The sequence below is a fragment of the Pseudophryne corroboree genome, chromosome 2 (assembly GCF_028390025.1).
Source record: "Pseudophryne corroboree isolate aPseCor3 chromosome 2, aPseCor3.hap2, whole genome shotgun sequence".
Taxonomy (NCBI): Eukaryota; Metazoa; Chordata; class Amphibia; order Anura; family Myobatrachidae; genus Pseudophryne; species Pseudophryne corroboree.
The window spans coordinates 424,639,818-424,653,330 of NC_086445.1; the positions used below are offsets into that span (position 1 = coordinate 424,639,818).

At 48.4% G+C, this 13,513-nt stretch overlaps 1 protein-coding gene across 1 annotated transcript in view; it reads right to left on the bottom strand.

The window, feature by feature from the left end:
• The window catches only part of GEMIN8 (gem nuclear organelle associated protein 8), a 201,947-nt gene extending 197,606 nt beyond the window's left edge, over nt 1-4,341 (bottom strand). The window contains exon 1 of the mRNA XM_063953534.1: nt 4,252-4,341. The gene's annotated coding sequence lies outside the window, so the exon portion shown is untranslated. The remainder of the gene's footprint in view (nt 1-4,251) is intronic.
• Nucleotides 4,342-13,513: the final 9,172 nt, after the last annotated feature.

The window sequence follows — 13,513 nt, forward strand, 5'->3', positions numbered from 1 at the left end:
CAGGGATACCAGGAAATTCCGCCTCTTCCAGATCTGATATCACCGCCATTAGAAACTCAATTTTGAACTTGAACTCCCTTGTGAAGGGGTTTAGCAATATTAAGTTCAGAATGGGTCTGACAGAACCATCCGGTTTCGGTACCACGAAAAGGTACGAATAGTAACCTTTGACTTGCATATGGAGCATCTTAAAATGTCAGCCTGTACCCCTGGGACATAGTATCTTGCACCCAGGGATACAGGCCAGACGACACCCAGACGTGGCTGAAATGCCCGAGTCTCGCCCCCACCAACCCCACTTCCAGGCCGCGCGGTCCACAGTCACGCGGAGGACCCTGGCGTATTCCTGGGAACCCGCAACAGCAGGTTTCTTGGATTTTGGCCGACCTCCCCCAAAGAAGGTGTTGGACGGTTTGGCCTTTCTTGGCTCAGCAGTCCGAAAAAACTGATGGAGCTGAAGAAAAAGGTTTCTTCGTGGCAGGTGCAGCTGAGGGAAGAAACTGAGACTTACCCGCTGTAGCCGTGGAAATCCAAGTATCCAACGCTTCCCCAAAGAGAGCCTGACCTGTGTAGGGTAGGGTCTCCACACCTTTCCTGGATTCTGTGTTGGCAGACCATTGGCGCAGCCAGAGTCCTCTACGAGTTGAGACAGACATGGAAGATATTCCTGCAGCCATTGAACCCGGGTCTTTCATGGATTCCACAAATCCCGCAGAATCCTGTATGTTACGTAAGAACAATTCAACTTTACTTTGATCCATAGTAACCAATTTCTCAAGTAACGTGCCAGACCACTTTACTATAGCTTTAGAAATCCATGCACAGACAATGGTAGGCCGTAGTATCGCCCCCGAAGCCGTGTATATGGATTTGAGGGTAATATCAATCTTGCGATCAGCCGGTTCTTTCAATGCGGCAGATCCCGGGACAGGTAAAACCACCCTCTGACAGTCTGGACACAGATGCGTCAACTATGGGTGGGTTTTTCCCCATTCTTTCTATCCTCCTCAGGGAAGGGGAAAGTAACCATAACCCTTTTGGGGATCTGGAATCCTTACACTCAGGATTTTCCAATAGCGTTTAATACTTTAGACGCAGGGAAGGTTAGCGAGGCTTTCTTATTGTCAGTGAAGTAAGCCTCCTCAACCTGCTCAGGTGACATGTCAGCGATATTTAACATATCTCTGATGGCCTCAAACATGAGCTGCACCCCCTACAAGGTGTGCCGCCCCCCCAGCACGTCCCCATCACCGTCTGCAGTGCAGACAGGAAAATGGCGCTGACCTTTTCTGGTTTCGCACTGAGAAGAAGCCCCGCCCTACGAAGATGGCACGTCTTCCCACGCACCTTCTATATACTGGTCTGAGGATTCCGTAGCTAGCCAGGGAATTCAGTCCCCGGTTAGCATCTGTGTACTGAGGATTCTGTCGCTAGCCTGGGGATACAGTCTCCGGTTAGCAACTGTGACCCGTTTAGGGTATTTAGACGCTGGCTCAGCGCTGTGATTACATTTCTGTGTACATGAAATGGATTCCTCCTGAGAGGAAACCTCTTCAGCAGCATATGACACCGAGTCCCTAGACAAGGCTATGGAAGGTATTAAACACCTACATACACACACACAGGGAATTGTCAGCCACCGCTCTCCCCACCCCAAAAGAATAGCAGAGAGAGACACAGAGATTGGAGCCAACCCACACACAGCGCTTACTGAGGTAGAACAAATAAAACTATCGCCATCTGTGTACCTTAATAGACTACACAGATTTTACACAGCCTCCACCCCCATCTACAACCCCCTGGTACCGCTCAGGATAGCTGGAGTTGCTTGTAGGGACAGCTCCCAGTGTACAGGAACTGCAAGCAGGGAAATGGCGCTGAACACTGCTGGGTCCGCTCTGAGGAGAAGCTCCGCCTCCTGAAGATGGCGCATCTTCCCGCACAAATTCTTTATACTGGCCTGAGGATTCCGTCGCTAGCCAGGGGATTCAGTCTCCGGTTAGCGTCTGTGTACTGCGGATTCTGACACTAGCCTGGGGATTCAGTCTTCGGTTAGCGACTGTGACCAGTGTAGAGTATTAAGACGCTGGCTCAGGAAGCCCCTCATGGCGCAAACACTGTGTGCCACTGAGCCTTCCCAGAGTGCAGCTGCCCAGCGCTGCGCTCCTACACTTGTGCCGCCATATCTCGCCATCTTCTGATCTTCTGGCTCTGTAAGGGGGTGGCAGCGGCATGCTGCCGGGGTGAGCGATCCCCTGTAGCGGGGAACGATCGATCCCCTCAGGAGCTCATTGTCCTGTCAGTGGAGATAGTGGTTCAGACCCCGCAGGGCGGACACTACTCCCCTCTTCAGTCCCTCGAACAGGGAAGCTGTTGCTTGCAGCCTCCCTGTACAATAATAAACTCTAAAAAATAACTTTACTAAAGAAACTCTGTAGAGTTCCTCTAGCTGTGACCAGCTCCTCCAGGCACATTTTCTAAACTGAGTCTGGTAGGAGGGGCATAGAAGGAGGAGCCAGCCCACACTGTCAAACTCTTAAGAGTGCCGATGGCTCCTAGTGGACCCATCTATATACCCCATGGTACTAATGTGGACCCCAGCATCCTCTAGGACAGGCCTTCCCAACCGCGGTCCTCAAGGCACACCAACAGTGCAGGTTTTAGGGATATCCAGGCTTCAGCACAGATGGTTAAATCAAAATAACTAAGGTACTAATTAAGTCACCTGTGTCCAAGCCTGGATATCACTAAAACCAGGACTGTTAGTGTGCCTTGAGGACCGCGGTTGGGAAACGCTGCTCTAGGACTTAAGAGAAAAGATGCAGAAGCCATAGACACTCTCCAGCACTTTTGTTTATTAAAACAAAACACTGCGCAGTATCAACACGGTGACTGCATCTTTTTCAGCATTATAAGTCCTGAGTGGCCAACTTTCTTTTTGGTATCATACCTTGTGTATTATGCAGGAGAGCACTGGGGGAAACTATCATTGTTTACATTATGAATGGTGATATATAGATCACTGTAAAGTCCTTTATTTTAACTGCACAAAAAGGTTTTCCCAAAACAGGCCATAGCCTTTTTTTTACACAATCAAATTATGAAAACAGATAATTAACACTGATTTAGTATCATTTTACTAATAAATCTGCATATATGCTTCTATAAGTGGTAAAAAAAAAAAAAAAAAATTAGTCAAGTGGTTAAAGATCAAAAAGTCCCCGATAACTACTATTCCATAGAGCGCAGCACAGATGAGGTTAAGCAGCGGATAGCAGAACACAGCGCTGCCGCACAATGTGCCAGCTGTACCAGCCCCTACCAGCACGGTTGTGTCTATGTTACCTTCGTGCTCAGGACCTGGAAGTAACATAACGAGAGGGCAGTAGAGAACTTCCGCCCTTACAGCACCTAAATGTTTTCTTCATTCTCCGTTGGTTTGGGGTAATTTTTTTTTCTATGCACCATTGGACGCTCGCCACGCTTCGGACTCGGTGTCTCGCCACACTTTACTATTCCAACTAGATTGTGACATGGACCCAGGGGGTTATGGGAAAGGTCCTCTCCACGAAGGTAAACTAGACGCTACCCTACCAGCAGTGTGAGCGCCTACACGGTTCCGGTATGAATGGTCGACCATGTCATGGTCAACAGTCATTAGGTCGACCACTATTGGTCAACGTGGACAAATGGTCGACACATGAAAGGTCGACATGAGTTTTTTTTACTTTTTTTGGTGTCGTTTTCTGCATAAAGTGACGGGGAACCCCATATAGTGCACCGCTTCGCTCGCCATGTTTCGGGCGAGGTGCCTCACTCCGCTACCGCTGTACTCGGTATAGATTACCGTTCCCAATTGTAGTCCACGTGGATCGGAAAGTATGGAAAAGTTCCCCATGAGAATTTTTTTTTTTTTTAAACTCACGTCGACCTTTTCATGTGTCAACCATGTGTCCATGTCAACCTAATGAATGTCAACCATAACATGGTCGACCATCCAAACGGATACCGGCATACACACCTCCATCACTACAACGCATTTGGAGAATAGACAGTGTGTGCTCTGTCTGTGTGAGAGAGCCACAGCTCGTATGCCGGGGAGTACATGGACGGCGGTGCAGCTGCTGTCTGTCAGTGAGCATGGGACCAGCACTGCCGCGCTGAACACACACTGCATGCAGGGCGCTATGGGCACGCCGCCGGAGCACACGAGGCACCGTTAGCAGGGACTGGCCACTGAAAGCACCGTACCTGGAAGGGGGAGACGGCTGCAGCACCTGTCTCTGTGTGAGCCGGAAGCTGTACGGTCGGTGACTTCCATGCTACACAGGGCCCCGCCCATCTTCCACCCACAGCCAATACCTGGCTTGCTGGGAAAGCACCAATAATCACTTCGCTGGGTGGTTTCTGCCGAGTGTAAGAAGGGCGGCGATTGGCTGACGTGCAGGCAGCGAGCGAGGTTTCTCATCTCGTTTGCTATGCTAGTGAGTGTGTTATTACTCTGCGGCCCAGACCAACACCTGCAATTTTTGGGGGGAAGCAGATAGATGCCCTCACTGCGCAAGCTGGAGGGAAAGATGTTGCCCACAAGTCTTGATGGGTGTGGCCTCCTATAATATTACAGCACTTAGTACAACATGGCAAAAAAATAATTTCTCTTATGTCCTAGAGGATGCTGGTGACTCCAAAAGGCCCATGGGGTATAGCCGGGATCCGCAGGAGACATGGGCACACTAAAAGACTTTGACTGGGTGTGAACTGGCTCCTCCCAATATATGCCCCTCCTCCAGACCTCAGATTCTGTGTCCAGGAGAGACTGGACACACACTAGGGGAGCTCTACTGAGTTTCTCTGGAAAGACTATGGCCCTCATTCCGAGTTGTTCGCTCGCAAGGCGAATGTAGCAGAGTTACACACGCTAAGCCGCCGCCTACTGGGAGTGTATCTTAGCTTCTTAAATGTGCGACCGATGTATTCGCAATATTGCGATCACAAACGAGTTAGCAGTTTTAGAGTAGCTTCAGACTTACTCTGCCTGTGCGATCAGTTCTGTGCTTTTCGGTCCTGGCTGACGTCACAAACACACCCAGCGTTCGTCCAGGCACTCCCACCGTTTCTCCAGCCACTCCTGCGTTTTTTCCGGAAACGGTAGCGTTTTCAGCCACACGCCCATAAAACGCCGTGTTTCCGCCCAGTAACACCCATTTCCTGTCAATCATACTACGATCGCCGGAGCGAAGAAAAAGCCGTGAGTAAAAATACTTTCTTCTTAGTAAAGTTACTTGGCGCATGCGCAGTGCGAACATTGCGCATGCGCACTAAGAGAATTCTCACTGCGATGCGATGAAAATCTCCGAGCGAACAACTCGGAATGAGGGCCTATGTTAGGTTTTTTTACTTTCAGAGAGACCTGCTGGCTACAGGCTCCCTGCATCGTGGGACTGAGGGAAAAGAAGTCAGAGCTACTTCTACTGAGTTAAGGGCTCTGCTTCTTAGGCTACTGGACACCATTAGCTCCAGAGGGTTCGATCACTTGGTGCGCCTGGCTGCGGAGCCGCGCCGTCACCCCCCTCACAGAAGCCAGAAGTAAGAAGCCGGGTGAGTATTAGAAGAACAGAAGACTTCAGTGACGGCAGAAGACTTCAGTAACGAAGGTACAGCGCAGCGGTCGCACTGCGCTCCATGCTCCCACACCAACGGCACTCACAGGGTGCAGGGCGCTGGGGGGGAGCGCCCTGGGCAGCAAGTTACTGAGGCTCTTTTAACTGGCAAGAGATGCATATTCAGTGCCCGGGCACCGTGTACGATACCCCCGCCAGTATAAAAAAATTCAAATTTAAGCGGGACTACAGCGCGCCGGGAAGGGGCGGGGCTTAGCCGCACAGCTTACCAGCGCCATTTTATCTCTTCACAGCCACTGCAGAGACGCTGGCCCGGACCTCCATTCTCCTTACAAGTACAAGGGAGCAAAACGGGGGGGGGGGGGGCACAGGCAATTTGGTGCTATATATGTATTTACAGCGCAACCTGCATATATTATTTATTTGGTAGTATATGGGCACTGGGGTGTGAGCTGGCATACTCCCTCTCTGTTCTCTCTGCAGGCTTCCCTGTGGGTCTGTCCCCTTTTGGCCGGTGTGGGTGTGTCGGTACTGCGTGTCGACATGTCTGAGGCTGAGTGTTCCTCCCCGGAGGAAGTTGCTGGGGGCGCGGAGAAAGATTTGGGAATGACTCTGTCGGCACAGCCGACTGATGATTGGGTAAATATGTTGAGTACATTGAATGCGAATGTGGCATTGTTGGCTAAGAGGCTAGATAAATCAGATTCTCAGACACAAACATGGAGAAAATCCATGGAAGACGCTTTGTCTCAGGTACAGACCCCCTCAGGGTCACAAAAACATTCATTTACCCAGATGGCAGATACAGATACCGACACAGACTCTGATTCCAGTGTCGACTTCAATGAGGCCAGTTTACATCCGAAAGTGGTAAAGAGTATTCAGTACATGATTGTGGCTATGAAAGATGTTTTACATATTTCTGAGGAACCCCCTTTCCAGATACGAGGGTTTGTTTATTTAAAGGGAAAAAGCCTGAGGTGAAGTTTCCCCCCTCTCATAAACTGAACGCTCTTTGTGAGAAGGCTTGGGAGTCGCCTGACAAAAGGTGGCAGATTCCCAAGAGAATTTTTATGGCATATCCTTTCCCCTCTGACGACAGGGAGAAATGGGAGTCGTCTCCCAATGTGGACAAGGCTCTGTCCCGACTATCCAAAAAGGTGGCGCTTCCGTCTCCTGACACGGCTGCCCTCAAGGATCCGGCGGATCGCAAGCAGGAGACGACATTGAAGGCCATTTTCGTTACTACTGGTGCACTACTCAGGCCTGCTGTGGCATCGGCGTGGGTGAGTAGTGCTATTGCTAAGTGGGCTGATAATTAAGCTTCTGACATGGATACCCTTGATAAGGATAACATTCTTTTGACTCTTGGCTATATCAAGGACACTGCAGATTACCTAAAGGATGCGGCGAGGGATATTGGCCTCTTGGGATCAAGGGCCAATGCCATGGCGGTCTCGGCCAGGAGGGAGCTGTGGATTCATCAATGGAATGCTGATGCCGACTCCAAGAAAGCTATGGAAGCTCTCCCTTTTAAAGGTAGTGTCTTGTTTGGTGACGGCCTTGCTGACCTGGTGTCTACCGCTACTGCGGGTAAGTCATCTTTTCTTCCTTATGTTCCCACACAACAGAAAAAGGCGCCCCATTATCAGATGCAGTCCTTTCGGCCTAATAAATACAAAAAAGGAAAGGGCTCGTCCTTCCTCGCTTCAAAGGGTAGAGGAAGGGGAAAAAGGTCGCTTGCTGTGTCTGGCGCCCAGGACCAAAAGTCCTCCCCCGCCTCTACCAAGTCCACTGCATGACGCTGGGGCTCCCCTGCGGGAGTCAGTGCCGGTGGGGGGCCGTCTCCGACTCTTTAGTCAGGTCTGGTTTCAATCGGCCCTGGATCCTTGGGTCCTAGACATAGTGTCCCAAGGGTACAAACTGGAGTTTCAGGAGATGCCCCCTCGCCGCTTTTTCAAATCGGCCTTGCCAGTTTCTCTTCCAGAAAGAGAAGTGGTAAATGCTGCGATACAAAAGCTGTGTCAACAGAGGGTCATTGTCCCTGTTCCCCCGTCCCAAAGGGGGGAAGGGTTCTATTCGAGCCTCTTTGTCGTGCCGAAGCCGGATGGCTCGGTCAGACCGATTCTGAACCTAAAATCCCTCAATCCATACTTGAAAACTTTCAAGTTCAAGATGGAATCTCTTCGAGCTGTGATCTCCAGCCTAGAAGGGGGGGATTTTATGGCATCAGTCGACATAAAGGATGCCTACTTACACCTCCCGATATATCCTCCTCATCAGGCCTTCCTAAGATTTGCCGTTTGGGCTTTCCACGGCCCCGAGGGTCTTCACCAAGGTGATGGCGGAAATGATGGTACTCCTACGCAAGCAGGGGGTCACAATTATCCCATACTTGGACGATCTCCTGATAAAGGTGAGATCAAAAGAGCAGTTGCTACTGAATGTGGTACTCTCCCTGACGGTTCTGCAACATCATGGTTGGATTCTAAATTTGCCAAAGTCTCACTTGATTCCGACAACTCGGCTGCCCTTCTTGGGCATGATTCTTGGCAACGGAACTACGGAGGGTGTTTCTTCCGGCGGAAAAAGCTCTGGAAATCCAGACCATGGTCAAGGAAATTCTGAGACCGGCAAGAGTATCGATTCATCAATGCACTCGAGTGCTAGGGAATATGGTTGCGGCTTACAAAGCCATTCCGTTTGGCAGGTTTCATGCCCGGGTGTTTCAGTGGGATCTGCTGAACAAATGGTCCGGGTCTCACCTGCACATGCACCGGAAAATAAGTCTATCTACCAGGACCAGAATTTCTCTCCTGTGGTGGCTGCAAGGTTCTCACCTTCTAGAGGGACGCCGATTCGGAATCCAGGATTGGGTCCTACTGACCACAGATTCAAGTCTTCGAGGCTGGGGTGCAGTCACACAAGGAAGAAGTTTCCAGGGAAAATGGTCAATCCAGGAATCTTGTCTCCACATAAATGTTCTCGAGTTAAGAGCCATTTACAACGGCCTCCTGCAAGCGAAGAACCTTCTTCAAGGTCTCCCTGTCCTGATCCAGTCGGACAACATAACAGCGGTGGCGTACGTAAACCGCCAGGGAGGAACAAAGAGCAGGGCGGCAATGGTGGAGGCCACAAGAGTTCTCCGCTGGGCGGAACAGCACGTGAGCGCTCTGTCAGCAGTCTTCCTTCCGGGAGTGGACAACTGGGAAGCAGACTTCCTCAGCAGACACTATCTCCATCCAGGAGAGTGGGCCCTTCATCAAGAGGTATTTGCAGAAGTGACAAGGCGTTGGGGAATTCCTCAAATAGACATGATGGCGTCTCGCCTCAACAAAAAGCTTCCGAGGTATTGTTCCAGGTCGAGGGACCCCCAAGCCAGTGCAGTGGACGTCCTGGTAACTCCGTGGGTGTTTCAGTCGGTGTATGTGTTCCCTCCACTTCCTCTCATTCCAAGAGTGTTGAGGATTATAAGACGAACAAGGGTTCAGGCAATTCTCATCCGTTCCAGATTGGCCACGGAGGGCCTGGTATCCGGATCTTCAGGAATTACTCGTAGAAGATCCTTGGCTGCTTCCTCTAAGAGAGAACCTGTTACTGCAGGGGCCATGCGTGTTTCCGGACTTACCGCGGCTGCGTTTGACGGCGTGGAGGTTGAACGCCAAATCCTAGCTCGGAAAGGTATTCCCGGGGAAGTCATCCCCACTCTCCTTAAGGCTAGAAAGGAGGTCACGGCAAAACATTATCACCGTATTTGGAGGAAATATGTGTCGTGGTGTGAAACCAAAGCAGCCCCTGCGGAGGAGTTTCACTTGGGTCGTTTCCTCCATTTTTTGCAGGCAGGCGTAGATGCAGGCCTGAAATTGGGTTCCATCATGGTGCAGATTTTGGCTTTATCTATTTTCTTTCGAAAAGAATTGGCCGCCCTTCCTGAGGTTCAGACTTTCGTGAAGGGAGTGCTGCATATCCATCCCCCGTTTGTGCCACCCGTGGCCCCGTGGGATCTTGAAGTGGTGTTACAGTTTCTTATGTCTCACTGGTTTGAATCTTTGCGAAAAGTTGAGTTAAAGTTTCTCACTTGGAAAGTGGTCATGCTTTTGGCCTTGGCGTCTGCCAGACGAGTGTCCGAATTGGCGGCTTTGTCTCACAAGAGCCCATATTTGATTTTTCATGTGGATAGAGCGGAATTGAGGACTCGTCAACAATTTCTGCTGAAGGTGGTTTCTTTGTTTCACATAAATCAACCTATTGTGGTACCTGTGGCTACGGAGGCTGTTACGGTTCCAAAGTCTCTTGATGTCGTAAGGGCTTTAAAAGTTTATGTCGCCAGAACGGCTCTTGTTAGTAAAACGGAAACACTGTTTGTCCTGTATGCTTCCAACAAGATTGGTAATCCTGCTTCCAAGCAGACTATTGCACGCTGGATTTGTAATACGATTCAGCATGCTCACTCTTCGGCTGGGTTGCCATTGTCGAAGTCAGTAAAGGCCCATTCTACCAGGAAGGTGGGCTCTTCTTGGGCAGCTGCCTGAGGGGTCTCGGCACTTCAACTTTGCCGAGCAGCTACGTGGTCGGGTTCAAACACTTTTGCTAAGTTCTATAAGTTTGGTACCCTGGCTGAGGAGGACCTCATGTTTGCCCAATCGGTGCTGCAGAGTCGTCCGCACTTTCCCGCCCGGTCTGGAGCTTTGGTATAGACCCCATGGTCCTTTTGGAGTCCCCAGCATCCTCTAGGACGTAAGAGAAAATAGGATTTTAATACCTACCGGTAAATCCTTTTCTCCTAGTCCATAGAGGATGCTTGGCGCCCATCCCAGTGCGTACTGTTACTTGCAGTTGTATTGTTGGTTGTTGGTTTCGGTTACACGAAGGTTGTGTATCGGTTATGTTCAGCTTGTTGCTGTTTTTCGTTCATACTGTTATCTGGTATTCCTGCTAATCCAGTTGTACGGTGTGTTGTGGTGTGAGCTGGTATCTATCTAACCCTTAGTTTAACAAAAATCCTTTTCCTCGAAATGTCCATCTCCCCTGGGCACAGTTCCTATAACTGAGGTCTGGAGGAGGGACATAGAGGGAGGAGCCAGTTCACACCCAGTCAAAGTCTTTTAGCGTGCCCATGTCTCCTGCGGATCCCGTCTATACCCCATTGTCCTTTTGGAGTCCCCAGCATCCTCTACGGACCAGGAGAAAAGGATTTACCGGTAGGTATTAAAATCCTATTATAATAAATGTTTCTGTGTGCAAAAAAATATATAAAAAATAATGCAAAAATCTCTAAAACACTTTAACAACAATCCTAGTGATAAAGCTGAATATTTATCTTATATAAAACCCTTTATGAGGTCTAAGAACACTGTACGCTATTTACGTATGAAGTACCGTAGGGTACGCTCGTTGCGTAACAATCGCTTAGCCGTAGTCGAGACGCTCAAGCGTCACGTTCGCTCACGGCCAAGAGATCACAGGCAGGCACGCTATTGGCTGCTGACTAACGTAATGATTTGCTATAGCGTAGCGGACGCTCGGGACCACGAGGAGATCACCAGCGGCGCTGATCGCTAACAATGTTAAACCTTTGTATCTAAACCATAAACAGTATATTATGCAGTAAAACCTTAGTGTAGAAATAGGGTGTAGATGCAACCTAGTGTAACCTTATTAACTCAAATGCTGTTCGAGCGCCACCGACACTCTGAGAATACTAAACACTATAAGAAATACACAGATACCTGGGCTTAGGGTCCAACGCCTAATAAATATATATTAAGAATGATATACTTGCAAAAGAATTTAACACAATACAAGTCATACACTACAATATAACATAGACTACCTAACCAGATAACTACACAGGAAATACAATACAATACAATTACGTTTTAAGGGAAAATAAGAGAGAAAGAGGAGAAGATGAGAGAGAGAGAGAGAGAAATTGGCCCACAATAACAGTAAGAACAATATGGTTGCGGAGAAAAACTTACGCACAAAGGAAACGATCGCATGCGCCTCTGGACATCCAGCTCCCGATTTTCAGCAATGATAACCGTTGAAGAGTGAGAGCTGGATGTGATCGGCTTGTCTATTTATGCCCCACACACAATACAATTCAATGGTCCCTACAATCTCATTGTTCATTGGACACAGGAATTCCTCCTCGCATTATAACAAAAGGTCATAGGTTGATTCATACAGGTGGGCCGTGACTATTTCCAACAGCTCAGGTGGGAGGGAAACTGGGTTTCCCGCCGCATGGATAAGTAAGTGCAAATACAGTAAATGTTCATAAACTTCTTATGTCCATAACTATTCGCACGAGCGATTAATCTGCTTCAAACCAACACCGGAATATTGCTAATTAAACACCCTTCCGATGGGTACTAAACACCACTGTATTACTCCTGTCTGACCCTTCGTATCAAACAAAGAGGGATTTCTCTGTTCATGAACATTCTATATTAACCAAACTTTCAGAATCTATCAAAGGGACCATGATCTACAAAATACATTATATAGTGGAAATATGTAATGATTGAGTCGCATGCTACGATCACATAAACTCTACCGTAAATACGCATACCGTGCGCCTGCGGGTGCCCGCGACTGTGAGTATGCGCACGTACGGGAGAGCGTACGCATGCGCAGCACGGACCTGTGTGAGGTGCAAATATGGTAGTGTGCATAGAGATATTTTTCTGACTTTGACAGTCCACCCTTTGGCAGTCAACAATAACTGCCACCTTCTAAAACATTTCAAAAAGAGAAAAATATATGTCAGGGGTTAATACATTTACATGGTTGGGTAGGGGAGGAGAGGAGAAGGTAGGAAAAGGGTATGACCTAGTGAGATAGCAGAAGCATGTGTGTATGAATCCGTGCTTGGGGGTCATGTATCATCGTGCCGTACGTGTTTTAAATCAAGCTTCGAGGTATTGCGAAGTATACATTTGAATTCCTTCTTATCCCGTGGTACGGGTCTGTGGATGGGCTGTCAAACTTTACCGAGCTCTTTTCGGCTTTGGTTGTAACAAAATGGGGGAGCACATTTTAGTTGATACATGAATGGGGGAGATATGTGATTGCTGATATCTGTGCCTGTATTCCCTATCGACTATGTGTGTCATTACCTGAGGGTTGTAGAAATGAAGAAAAGACATAATTACGGTAAATGCGGTGGTATTCTATGTCAGGTAAATGTACATTCGTCGATTGAGGTCTTGTTTGGTGTCTGTTGAATGCAGTCTTCTTTGTGCTTTTGCCCATAAGGTGCGAGCAAAAGCTGTCAATGTCCATAGATTTACAAAAGTGTTGGGCTATCGTAATTTTAAAATTTCTAGGGAAACTGGGGATCCATGGCATAGTTCATCAAAAATCTGTGTATCAGGTTGTCAAAACTTCTTCTTTAATCCATCTGTTGTCTGTATATCGGCTCATCAAATTCCTCGTCCAAATGGGTCTTTTTACCTTGGAGGAAACGGAAAAACAGGTGAAAGAAACGGACCGTAGAAATCGCATTTTCATCACATCATTGTTTCTACCTTTGGGTCATAAATCAAATCCATTGGAATTACAGTTTCCTCACTCCTTAAACTCATTACCCTAGTACGATGATTGCACTTCATTAAAGCCTGACCGCATCTAAATATCAAACCAATCGTTATGATAACACCTAAGATACATAGGAGAAACTTCCCAACATCCATTATGACTCCTTGAGCCCAGTCTCCTAAACCAGAGAACCAATTTCGTGGGTTCAACCATGACACCCAACCAGTCAGCTCATTACCTACTGCAGCAAGAGTGAGATTGTGTCTCCTGCGAAATTCCCACTTCAGTTGGAGAATATCGTCCATCTTTTGGTCTATGACCTCGACCGGGTCCTCGGTGCTATTCGT